This window comes from Hirundo rustica, chromosome 9 (assembly GCF_015227805.2).
Source record: "Hirundo rustica isolate bHirRus1 chromosome 9, bHirRus1.pri.v3, whole genome shotgun sequence".
Lineage (NCBI taxonomy): Eukaryota > Metazoa > Chordata > Aves > Passeriformes > Hirundinidae > Hirundo > Hirundo rustica.
The window spans coordinates 28,854,777-28,866,824 of record NC_053458.1 but is presented as its reverse complement, the minus strand read 5'-3'; positions in this window follow the sequence as shown (position 1 = coordinate 28,866,824).

The window sequence follows — 12,048 nt, the reverse complement described above, 5'->3', positions numbered from 1 at the left end:
TAATTCTATGATTTCTTTGTTTCCTACCCAAGCACCCCATTGAGGTCCCTGACACCATCAAATGCTTCATCAGGTTCCTTCAGTGTTTTGGAAAATGATCAAAGTGGGATTATTACTTTGATCCCTGTAAAATGTTTTATTTTAATTTTTGAGCTTGAGGTTCACTTACAGGTGTACAAGGACATTATATAAAATACAATGACCCCAACCAATATTTTTCCGTCCTTCTGATCACATTTTTGCTGTTGCAGATTGTGGTACTGCAGGACTAAGTGTACCTGCATTCCTCGAGCCCTTCTGGGAGGCTGGAAATTTGTCCTTCTCTATTCCCCTGGGAAAAAGCTGCTATTTCTGGCTTTGCAGGTTGCAGTGGCATCAGACTCTCAAGTGGTGATATTTTAATGTACATAAAGCTGTTTTCCAGTGCAGGCTGAATCCTCTCCCCTCTTGGTCCCAAGAGAGTATTGTAGCAGGGGGTGGGAGGAGCAGAATGAGCCATTACTGAACAGGTTGACTTTCTAAAGAAAATGTGAGCTGTTTGAAAATGCTCCTACATGTGCAATGTTCCTGGCAATCCTGGGAGATGGATGAGCAGTGAGAGTGCAGGTGAGGCAGGCAGAGGCACTGCAGAAAATGCTGCTTTCTTGTCTCTGTCCCAACACAAATAATTTCCACATAAATAGCACCTATCTGTTATTTAACACTTAAATCATCAAAGTGTCCATCAGCGAGGAGCTCTTTTGTGCTGGATGCTCCACAAATATAAAAATGTGCACATGGAGAGGCACGGGGAATGGTTTATGGCTTCTGTTTTAGGGCAAGGAGATGGTGCAGGTGACCTTTTCAGAGCCCTTAAACCCCATTATCTATTCATCACCTACTGCAACAAAGAAGAGTTGCACAAAGTTTATCCCACACTTCATCAGATCTGTGGTCTGGTTTCTTAAAATGAATTTAGGGAAGCTAAACTTTCCTCCTGCTGTCTGCGTAAAAATCACTCAACTGCGCTTGTGGTAGGTGTTGGTGTGGTGTAAGTCCATAGTAATGTTGTATTTGAGTGATCCATCAAGGAAAAAAAAAGAGTGTACCTTTAGCCTGATCCTTTTTGGCTTCTTGGACATGAGGCAAGATGGATAAGAGGGAAAACCGTCCTCATTTTAAGCGCTGCATGTTTCGGCTCTGCTGTAGCATTTCCTAAAAATATTGTCTCTTTATTGTTGTTGTTTCCCAAAGCCACGGTGTTCGCCTACTGCAAATGATTACTAGGGTTAATTTAGTTAATTTAGTGGTTCCCAGCTCTACCTGCATGGCTGTGCCAGGGAATACTGCTGAACTCCACAATTCCATGTGTAATGTATGATTCGCTCCTCAGGGCTCAGCTCCTTACGGAGCAGAACCGATTAATTAACCCGAGGGTAAAGAAAGGAGGTCCCTTCCCATCCCCCTCCCTCTGGACATTTGTTTTCCGTGGGGCTGGGCAGTGACACTTCACATGAAGCAAATGGGGCCGTGGGCTGGGCAGGGGGGTGTTGGTGGGGCGGGTGAGTGATGATGACGTGGGACTCAGGGCTCACACCTGTGCCTCCACTGTGCACTGAAGGAATTTCAGTGCCTTTCCAGGGACGGATGGGATGCCCTGGAAACCCAGCTCTTTGCTCACAGCTTGGCGGTTTTTTTCAGGGAAGCAGGATTTTTCAGCCAGGAGGATTTTCAAGGATGAAGTGGAAGGGATGCTGAGGCATCTCCCAGTTTGAGCTGTCTCTGTTGGCAGGTGCAGTTTACCTGTGTGAGGTGGTTATACTGGATTCTCTTTAGTGGTATTTTACAGGCACGCGGAGCTTTGCCTGTTGTCCACAGACCCTCTTTCATCCCTGAGAATACCCATTCTCCAGGAGCTGTGGCATGTAGCAGAGAAGTTTCTCTCTTTACAATATTTCTTTAGGAAGAAGGTGAGTTTTTTTTTAACATAGAACTATTGGTGTCACGGTGGTGGTTTGGGATTTTTGAAAGAGGAGGGCTCAGCTTGGCCTGCTACATCAGCTGCTGGGTTTGTGCATCCTGACAAGCTTCATTCAGCACTTCTGGCACCCATCTGACAAACTCCATGTGCAGCAGAACCTATCCAGGTGCACCCACTTGGTCAATTCACCACTGCTTCAAAAGGTTTAAGTTTGTGTCACCACTGAGTGGGAGGAAGGACTCACTTCCAAACCTGTGATCATCATGTCCGGGCCCTATGGGCATTGTGGCTTCTCTGTTGCACCACCTGGCCAAGCTGTGTCATTTTGGTGGAGGTAGGTGCAGAGTGAGGATCTCAGGGCAGTGATTTGGGTGGAACTGGCCTCTCCAAACCTGGGATGCAGAGGGTTTCCAGGAAGAATGTCCTGTGTGATGACTCTGAGCTGCAGGGGCCAGCAGGCCAATTCAGTGTGCACAGCCCCCAAAGTGGGACCTCTTCTGGGGTTTCTGGGCAGGAGGTGACAACTTCATCCCAAGCCTGGTGCTGCAATTGCTGACTTTCCGCCTCTCCTTCACTTATACCCCTTAACTTTGCTTTGGCCATGTAGGTGCTGAGCCTTGTGCGAGGGTCAGAGCTGTGAGGAGAGCAGTGGGTGGTCAGCGGGTTGGATGGTGGGATTAACCCTGCTCCTGCATTTCCCATGTCTTTTGTCCCGGGTTCCCACCCATGAGGAGCTGCAGGTCACCTGCACGGGGGTCCCTGCACAGCACCCCACCCCTCTGAGCAAACTGCGCCCTGACTGTCACTGCGTGGACAAAGGCATCCTGCAAGGACTCAGAGCTCTAGCTGGGGTTAGCAGCTTTCTGTGCAGAGCACTGAATCCCACGGGGAGTTTCCAGCCTTTCCATCATCTGTTGCAATCCCGTGGTTATTATGGATAGCAATATCAGTACCTGGAAGCTCTTTGGTGGCAGTTGCTGTTTCAGAGGCTATTAAGCTTGCAGCTGAACACCTCTTTGTCTAAGCTAGCGCCTAATCTTTCACATGACAATATCTTTACAGCTAGACCCATCTGGAGCCTGAGTCAAAATCAGATTCGCTTTCACTTGAAACTGCAGATTTGGAGAATTACACTGTGTCAGCAGAGGAGGGGAGAGAGACTTTTGCTAAGAAGATGAAGGAGATATTTCCTTATCTGTGAAAGGCTACAAAATGGTGTGCTGGTTTTGGCTGGGATGGAGTTAATTTTCTTCACAGTGGCTGCTATGGGGCTGTGTTTTGGATGTGTTGATGACACTGGGTTGTTTTTGTTGTTGCTGAGCAGAGCTCGCACAGATCCAAGGCCTTCGCTGCTCCTTGTGCTGCCCCACCAGTGAGGAATCCCGGGGTGCATAAGGAGCTGGGAGGGGACACAGCTGACCCCAAGTGACCCAAGGGATGTTCCATACCACATATTTGATGACATAAAGCTGCCAGAAGAGGGAGGAAGGGGGCAATTCAGGGAAATTGTTTGTCTTCCCAAAACCACATGTGATGAAGCCCTGCTCTCCTGAGGATGGCTGATCACCTGCCTGCCCATGGGGAGTGGAGGATGGACTCCTTGTTTTGCATGTGTAGTTTTGCTTTGCCTATTAAATTGTCTTTATCTCAACCCACAAGTTTTCTCACTTTTATCCTTTCAGTTCTCTCCCGCACCCCACCGGGGGGGAGGGATTGAGAGGCTGTGTGGGGCCGAGTTAAACCACGACAAATGGCAGCATTAAATCTTTGTCAGGAGATCTTAGCAGGGATAATGTCTTTCTACATAAAAAGTCAACCCAAACAAACCAAAGATAATGGACACTTAGGTGAAAGCAAATGATCTATGATTTTTGAGCATGCGGGAATCTGGGTAATGAACTACTTGTTCAGATGTCTTCTTTTGAGTTCATTAGCTTTGTTCCACCCTCCACTTGGTATATTAATATATATTCTAAAACACTCCTTGCATTACATCCATATTCCTGTCTTTCAAAAACCGGAACAGCTTAGTTCATAGAATCATAGGATGGTTTGGGCTGGAAGGGAACTTAAATATGATCTTGTTCCACATTCCTGCCATGGGCAGGGACACCTTCCGCTATCCCAGGGTGGATAGTTGGCCTTGTCCAACCTGGCTTTGGACACTTCCAGGGATGGGGAAGCCACAGCTTCTCTGGACACCCTGTGCCAGGGCCTCCCAACCCTCACAGGGAAGAAATACTTGAATTCTCTCTTGCTGGAGATCCGAGTTTGGATATGATGTGGTGGATGAAATAGAGCTTCACATATTTTCCATGCTGCTCACTGCAGAGCTGGGAAATTACTGAGCTGACACCTTCCGTTTGTCTCCGCATTTGCAGTGCTGTGATGCCCCTGCCAAACGGGGAGAGTTATGGATGGGAACTGCTGGGGTTTTAATCTTTGCTGCTGCGAGCTGGAGGCAGCTTTCAAAGGGCTCCAGTCCTGTATTTCTGAGAGTTTTGCTGTTCAGGGCGGGTTGTGCTAGAGAAATACATCCCCCCAGCCATTCTTAGACCTCCAAGTCTCCCTTTTTCTCCAAATCTTCCCTCTTCCCTTTTCCCTTTTCCTTATCCCTTTTCGCTTCCCCTGGAAGGAAAGGTCGGTGTGTCACACATAAGTGTGGGAGTGCAGAGATGGAAGACTGCAAACAGTTCCTGAGTGTGAATAATTCCTCCTCTCCTTTGTGTTTTTTTTTTTTCCTAGCTTATGTTCAGATATACTTTTTCTTTTCTTTTTAAGTAGTCTTCCCAAATACCAAGTTTTATGCTCCCACTCCATCTCTTCATCACTCATGAATCTTTTTTTTTAATCACTGTATTTTTGTTGTTCCTTTAATTATATTAACGTGAAGAATCTCTAAATGGTGTGGCAATATTTTTTTTTCTTCTGTGCCTGTATTTGTATTGGAAGACAACTTGTACAATGTGATGTGAAAATACCCTCATATTTTCTAGTTATGCTTTGTCTGTCTGGCTCTGTGGTGACCCTCTGACCAAATAATATCTTCAGTCACTTAGATATCCTCATTATAACCATTAGGTTAAGTGCTGAGCAGAAAATGTATATACTGTACCTTAAGTTTCTAATCTCTGTGGCAGAGTTTAGATTGGTGCTATCTTTTTTTAATGGCCAGCAATTCAGTTTCTTGGATGAGGTAGTTAATTGGTTCTTTATTGTCTGTAGCCTCAGCAATGCTTTTTTTTTTTTTTCCCTTTTGTGTTTGTGAAAACCTCCTACCGTCGATTTTTAGCGTGTTTTTTTGTTTTGGGGTTTTTTTTGGTGTTTTTTTTTTTTTTTTTTTTTTTTTTTTTTTTTGAGAGGAAATAGCAGAAAAGACTACAAAGAGCATGTGATTTTGCAGGGGTTTAGAATTAGAAATCGCTTTTCCAGTGCAGTGAAAAATCCCAATGAAACAAGACTCTGTAAATGAATCTGAAACTCCAGCTGAGCTCCGAGCCCTAGGTTGAGGAGAGGGGCCATTGGGGGCTACGTGGGGGAGTGAAATTTAAGGAAAATTCAACTGGAGATTTTCCATTTGTTGCTGGTTTCCAGGACTTTACAGCCACAGAGGTTAGAAACTTATAATTATCCTTTAGCACAATTATGATGATTCTCATGTGTTCACCTGCCACCAGCAGCTGAAGCTGGGGTAAAAAAAAAAAAAAAAAAAGCTCCTGAAACAATTACAGACAATGAAATAAGGGGGATTTAGGAATATTGCATTAGGCACCTGAAATTTTATCTGTTTGAAAGTGCTGTGGGACTGCTGTTTCATGGATCTGGGCTGAGGGGGTGCCAGGTGAGTAAGAGGTGTTTGTGTGCATGGGGTAGCTGCAAAATCAGATGGTTGTTTTATTAAAAATATGAGCTGCAGAGTCACAATGTGCACTCAGAGGTGGGTACGGCATGTTGGCTCTCCAAGAACTGAAGGAGACTTGATGTTCCTGCAGGTGGGCAGGGACGCTCCAGCTTGTGAGACTGATCCCACTCCAATGCCTGAATGCCGACCCGGGAGCTGGATGTTGCCAAAAATCCCTGTGATTTTCTCCAGGAGGGTTTCAAGTGCTGAAGTGCCCTTTTGACTGCGAAGGTGACACTGGGGACACTGGTTTGTTATGGGCTGCCGAGGGCAGGAAATGCCAGCGCTGCACTTTCACCTTTTGGAGTGGAGGTTGTTTTCGTTCTTAATCAAATTGAGGGCGTCCTGGTCTACTCTGAGCTGGGCTCCAGCCTTGGGGAACTCATTCCTTGTGGGTCACTAATTCTGGGGAGGAGGGAGGCCTGACATCTCCCTCCTGGGAGGTGTGGTGGAGAGGCCATGTGCAAATCTGGGAGAAATATATTTGGTTCCTCTGCCAGGTACTCACTCCTGTGCTCATTTAGCACGGGTGTTTACAGATGATGAATCCAACCCTCGAAAATCTGCTCCTATATTAAGGGTTTTTTTGGAAAGAGATGCAACTGGTTTTGGGTTTCTGCAAACACAGGTGCCACGGTGAAAAATATACTGAGTTCTGAACAAAAATTAATCCAAGCCCTGAAAGGACTTATTTTGCTTACAATATTATTATTGGTGCTGAAAATATAGCAAGTCCTCGTAGCTCAGAGTTTGTCTCAGACCTTGTTAATGAAGTTGTTTCAGAAGAAATTTTTTTTTTTTTTTTTACAATGAAGGTGATAAAACCCCGGCACAGGCTGTCCAGAGAGGTGGTGGGTGCCCCATCCCTGAAAGAGTTCAAGCTCAGGCTGGACAGGGCTCTGAGCAAGTTGAGGCTGTCCCTGTCCCTCGCAGGGAGGTTGGACTGGGTGGCCTTTGCAGGTCCCTTCCCACCCAGACTATTCCATGCTAATGCAGCGATGGCTGAATTTGTGTAAGACAGGAAAAATCGCTGCATCGGTGCTGTTTTACAGAGAAATAGTGTGGGACGAAGCACGTTGTGAAGCACCAGTGCTCTGGGGCAGGCTTTGGGGAGGACAGGGAGTAGCAGAAACCTCGGAGGGACCAAAGGCAATCCCAGCAGGAGCCTGCCTGGCTGTAGGAACCTCTCTGGGCATCTGCAAGCCCGGGGTGGATAAGCTGGTTTGCAGCCATCCTCAGCCCCACGGGGAGCCATGAACACTTATGTTAGCTGTGCTTACAGCACGTTATTCCTTAGCTCTGCACTTACACAGCACCACTAAGCACCTGCTAATGCTCTGGAGGATTTTTAACCATGCACAGCTTGATTAAATACAAACAGAGCCGGATATGCAGGGGAAATGTGGCTGTAGTCACACAAAACCTGCCTGCCTGATGTGGGTTTTTTGTATCCAAACCAGCTCCTGGTGATGACACCACACTTTCTACCTGTGCATGGAACAGGGCAGGACAAATGCCCGCTCGGGGCACTAAAATTTTCCTTGCTGCTTTACAGAGGTTAAATAAAAGCAAGGGATGTGTTCCCTGAGCACGGACAAGTCCCTCTGATTTACAGCCACGTGGGCAAGAGCAGAGCCACTTACATTTGGAGAGCAGCTTAGAGAAGGAGCACAACAGCAGTGAAACAGCTTTGAACTCTGCGAGGTGCTGAGGAAATGCCTCCCTTGCACTCTGTCCCACTGGGATCTGCTCCCGTAACTACTGTGGAAGTTGTTTGAAAATCCTCGTGGCTTTGTGGTTTAGGACCAGGTGTGTGCCAAAGGCTCCCGGGGAAAGGGGTTGTTCCATTCACTGGAAATGCCCGGAGGCCGGGCCCAGCCTGTTCCTGGGCTCTGCTGGGATGGGAGGTACAGGTGAGGCTGGACTGGGAATGTTCCTCCTGGGAAGGTTCCCCCTGGGAAGAGGCTACCGGAATTGCACATGGGGGCCGAGGCAAGAGGGGAGCAGCGTTCTGAGTAAATTGTCAGCAGCCTTGCCGTGTGTCCTCCCCTCGCCTCAGCTTTCTCCTCACCGACATATCAGTGATGTTTATTAAGAGATGACAAGTCTATCAGGCCTCATAAGCAGCCTTTCACAAGGAGGAGATCTTATATCCAGAGAGCATCATCAATCTTGTCTCTGCTCTGCTCTTCTGAGCAGCTGATAGCGAGCAAGGCTCCATCCTCTTCCCCCCTCCTTCCCACCCCTTCCCCTCTCCTCCCCTTCCCCAGCCCTCTGCAGCACAGCGGGAGCCAGCCGAAGACAGACTGGATTTGCATAAAGAGAGGGAAAGGAGCAGGAGAAACGCAGCCCCCGCTGCCTGGGCTGGAGGTGCTCCAGGGGGGCAGGATGAAGTGCACCCCAATCTGCTGCCCAGGCAGCTGAGGACTGCCCGGTTTTGGGGAGGAGTGACACTGAGCAGGGTCAGTGGGTGGGTAGAGGCCAGAAAATCCCCGTCCCTAGGTGAGGCTGGTGCTGTGCAAGGTGAGGAGTGATGCTGCAGTCCAGCTGTGCCCCTGATGCTCCTGCCCCAGGCAGAGCCATGCAGACCTGCTGCTGCCCAGAGGAACTGTGATCGCCTCATCCCTGGAAGCGTTTAAGGCAATGCTGCACGGATCTCTGAGCATCCTGGTCTAGGGGAAGGTGTCCCTGTCCATCCAGATAATGAGATGATCTCTGAGGTCCCTTCCAAGCCAGGCCACGCTGTGATTCTGTGACTTTCATCTCTGCAGGGAGCTGTGGCTGTTCCCTGGGGGCAGAGGCCGCTTGAAGAGGGATCTTGTGCAGGCTGAGCAGGTAGAACAGATGTACTCTCCTTTAGCATGTGTTAGGTAGGGTCAAATCCAGAGAATAATGTGCAAGGGCTCAGAAATCCCCTCTCAGAGCAGGAATCATCACTTCTGTTTCTATTTTACAGAATTGATCCTACCTTTTAAGTAACTTTCTTTTTTTTTTTTTTTTCCATGATCTGCACACTTGACACTCGTGGTGAGCTGATGGGTTGGAAAACCACTGTTACCTTTTCTCTCTGACCAAATTAAGTTTCTAGTTATTCCCTCTGCCTCCGTTTTCCACTTACTTGTTTTTTATTTTTCCAATTCTTAAAATTCCTTTCCTCTGCTTTTATCTGAAGACCCTGATCCTTTAGGGCTAAATTTTTATTGTGCAGATCCAGCCCTGAGCAGTAAGAATGCGCTAAGAAAAGCTGCCCATTGCCTCTTAGAAATCCTCCTTTCACGACTCTGCTCATGCTGGCAATGCCTTGGTCTCGGGGGAGAAGAGATGGATTTGCTTTTGGGAGCTTGTTAGGTAGCATAGCCATCATCTTTTTCCACAAAGTTTTTTTGTTCCCTGGTGTTTCCAAGAGTTTTATGGCAGAGAGAGGGAGCTGAGTGACCTGTGGGGGAGCGGGTTTAAACCTGTGGCAGCTCAGAGCTGAGCCTGGATGTCCTCAGCTTCCTGTCTCCCATTGCTGGAGACTACTATAAAATCACCTTTATCAAATGTATATAATCCTCCACCAAGGATTTAGGCTATCAGGCTTGCAAGTGTGGGACGAATGTTGACACATCCTCGTTAAAAATGTTGCTAAACCTTGCATATCTGATGTGCTTTCTTTTTTAAACTAAAAACTGTAGACAGATAAATATAACCAGGATGCACCTCACCAAGTTTTGCAGAGACAGACAGTTTCTGTCTGAAGATGCATCAGAAGAGCTGGCAATTTCAAGGAGTTCCCATTAAAACTTTATGATGAGAAATTGAACACAAACCTCACAGAATATTTAAAGCATTAAAACTAACCCTGTGTGAAATTTCCCACCAATCCCTTTAGGAGGAGGCAGGAGTTTATGCTCCGTTTTAAGGCTCCTCAAGCACAGCCTCAACCAGGATGGCACAGGAGCTGCCTGTGTTAACAGATCCTCCTGGGACATGTGGTGGGGAGAAAAATGAGCCATTCTAGGAGGCTTTTGGAGTCTGATCCCTTCCCTCACTGGGAAATCTGTTACTGTCCACGGTGCCATGCCTGGAGCTCAGGACCCAGGCTGCCAAAATAATTTGGCTTGGATGGAAAAACAAAGGCTGAGGTAAGGAATTGGGAAGAGGAGAGGTGGCAGAAGTGGCTGTCAGCTGAGTAAAGGCCTGTCAGGAAGGAAATTATTTGCTGCATTTGTTGTTTAGGTGTGAAGGGGTGGTGGGAGTTGCATCAAGAGCCATTTGATTGGGTCTGGTGTTTGTGATGGCTCCAGCCCTGTGTGGTTTAGTGGAAGGTGGAGGAAACCGAAGAGCAGGCAGCTGCAGGGGGGACTTATTCCCATTCTTCTCTGTCTTTCAAAGGTCATTGGAAGCCCAAGGGTTTATATCCCTTCCAAAATTCTGTAGCATTATGATTAGGTGTCATTAAACTTGCTGCCTATAATGTGCCAACATTAGCCTTTTGATTCATACACATTTTCCTCCTGTCCTTTTCCTTGGGAGTGGGGAGGGAACAGCCTGACACATCTTCCCTCTGCCCTGGACTCCCAGGATCCAAGGACAGGCAGTGGCAGCACTGTGAGCTGCGCTAGGGAGACAACAGCTGACGCTGCAGATTTTGTGAGGTCTCTATTTTCCCAAAGGAAGCTGCTGGTTAATAGTGGACCTTCCAGAGGCAGAGATAATAATTCCTGGCTTCATGGGAAGCACTAGACCTGCCACAGCTGTGCAGCATCACTTCACTGAGAGAGGTGTGCTGTGTCCCCCCCAGTCACTCCGTTGTGGCTCAGCCTGTGCCACCAGCCAGGAGGGCAGGTAGCACTGAGGGAAAAGGGCATTGCAGGTTCTCCATCACCTCTGCACCTCTGTTTTGGTGTTCAAGGGGCTTCACATGCTTCATGTCCCCTCTCCTGGAGTAGATGGGCACAGGGTTTTTCTCACACCCATGCAGCGCTTGGTCACTGATGTGTTTTCCCCCCTCCTTTGCTATTCTGGACATTTGCTTTCCTGAGTCAATTCTTTGCTGGGAAGGGGCTGAGGAGGCTGGAAGAGGTCACCTATTGCTGTCTGGGTCTGTAGTTCATGTCCAGCCAGCAGTTTCTCCATCAAACTCGCTGGCTCAGCCTCCTTTGGACAGCAATTCATCGTGGGAGTTCCCCAGTCTCCCTGTGCACGCGTGGCTGGGAAGATGGGCAGCGGCTGAGATCGTCAGGTCAGCAAGGGACACTGCCAGGAGAGGCCATTAGGGAAGCACACAGAGGAGAACCCAGCCAGGTTGTCTTATCCTTTGCTGTGTTTGTGCTGTTGCAAATCACTTTCCTTGTCAGGAAGGCTGTCCTGAGCCTTGGGATGGGGATCTGTGGTCCACAGGGAGATGCTGCTCTGTGTAGGCAATGCTTGAGAAGCACGGAGAAGCTGCCAGGAGATCCTGGATTTTCTGGAGTGGCAGCTCTCTTGGAGCAAAATGTCTTTTCCACTGCTGCAGAAATTGGTGTTGTGGAATCCCAGTTTTTGTCTCGCTGCCATCAGTGAGAAAGAGGGAAGGAGTGAGGGTTTGCTCCACCACTTTGATGTTGTTTGGGATTTGCCTTTTTTTCTTTATATGTTCTTTGTGTTCTTTGCACATTTATTTGTAGCTCTGTAGCCTATTGTATTAGTGACTTGTGTTCCCAGTATTTTTCCATGGCCTTTCATAGGCAGAAAGACAAATTCCAGAGCTCCAAGCCCTGGGGGTGCAAGGCCCCTATGCTGGAAGAGGTTCTTCCTGGGAACCAAGGATGAGAACAACTCAGCCCTTGGAGATACGTTTCCATGGACAAAGTACAGCCAGTGCTGAGGGGGATGCTCCAGAGAAGGGGCTTGACCTGGGGGGGAATTGCACCACCACTTGTCCTCCTCATTGGTGCTTTTTATCGATTATATTAATTTCTTAAACCCTATAAAACTGTACTCACCTGTGGAGGGGATGGGCTTTTGTGGACATCTTTCCATAATTGCCTCTGAAGGCCTTCAAACAAAGATCTCCTTTTATATCACCTCCTTACTAAAATTATCTCGAGTTTCATTTTCAGGCTGGGAAAAAGGCAACAACCTCTGTTTGCTCTGAAGCAGATGTTGACTCAGGAAAAAGCCCCATTCCCAAATTGGACATGCCACAGCGATGAACCAGCCA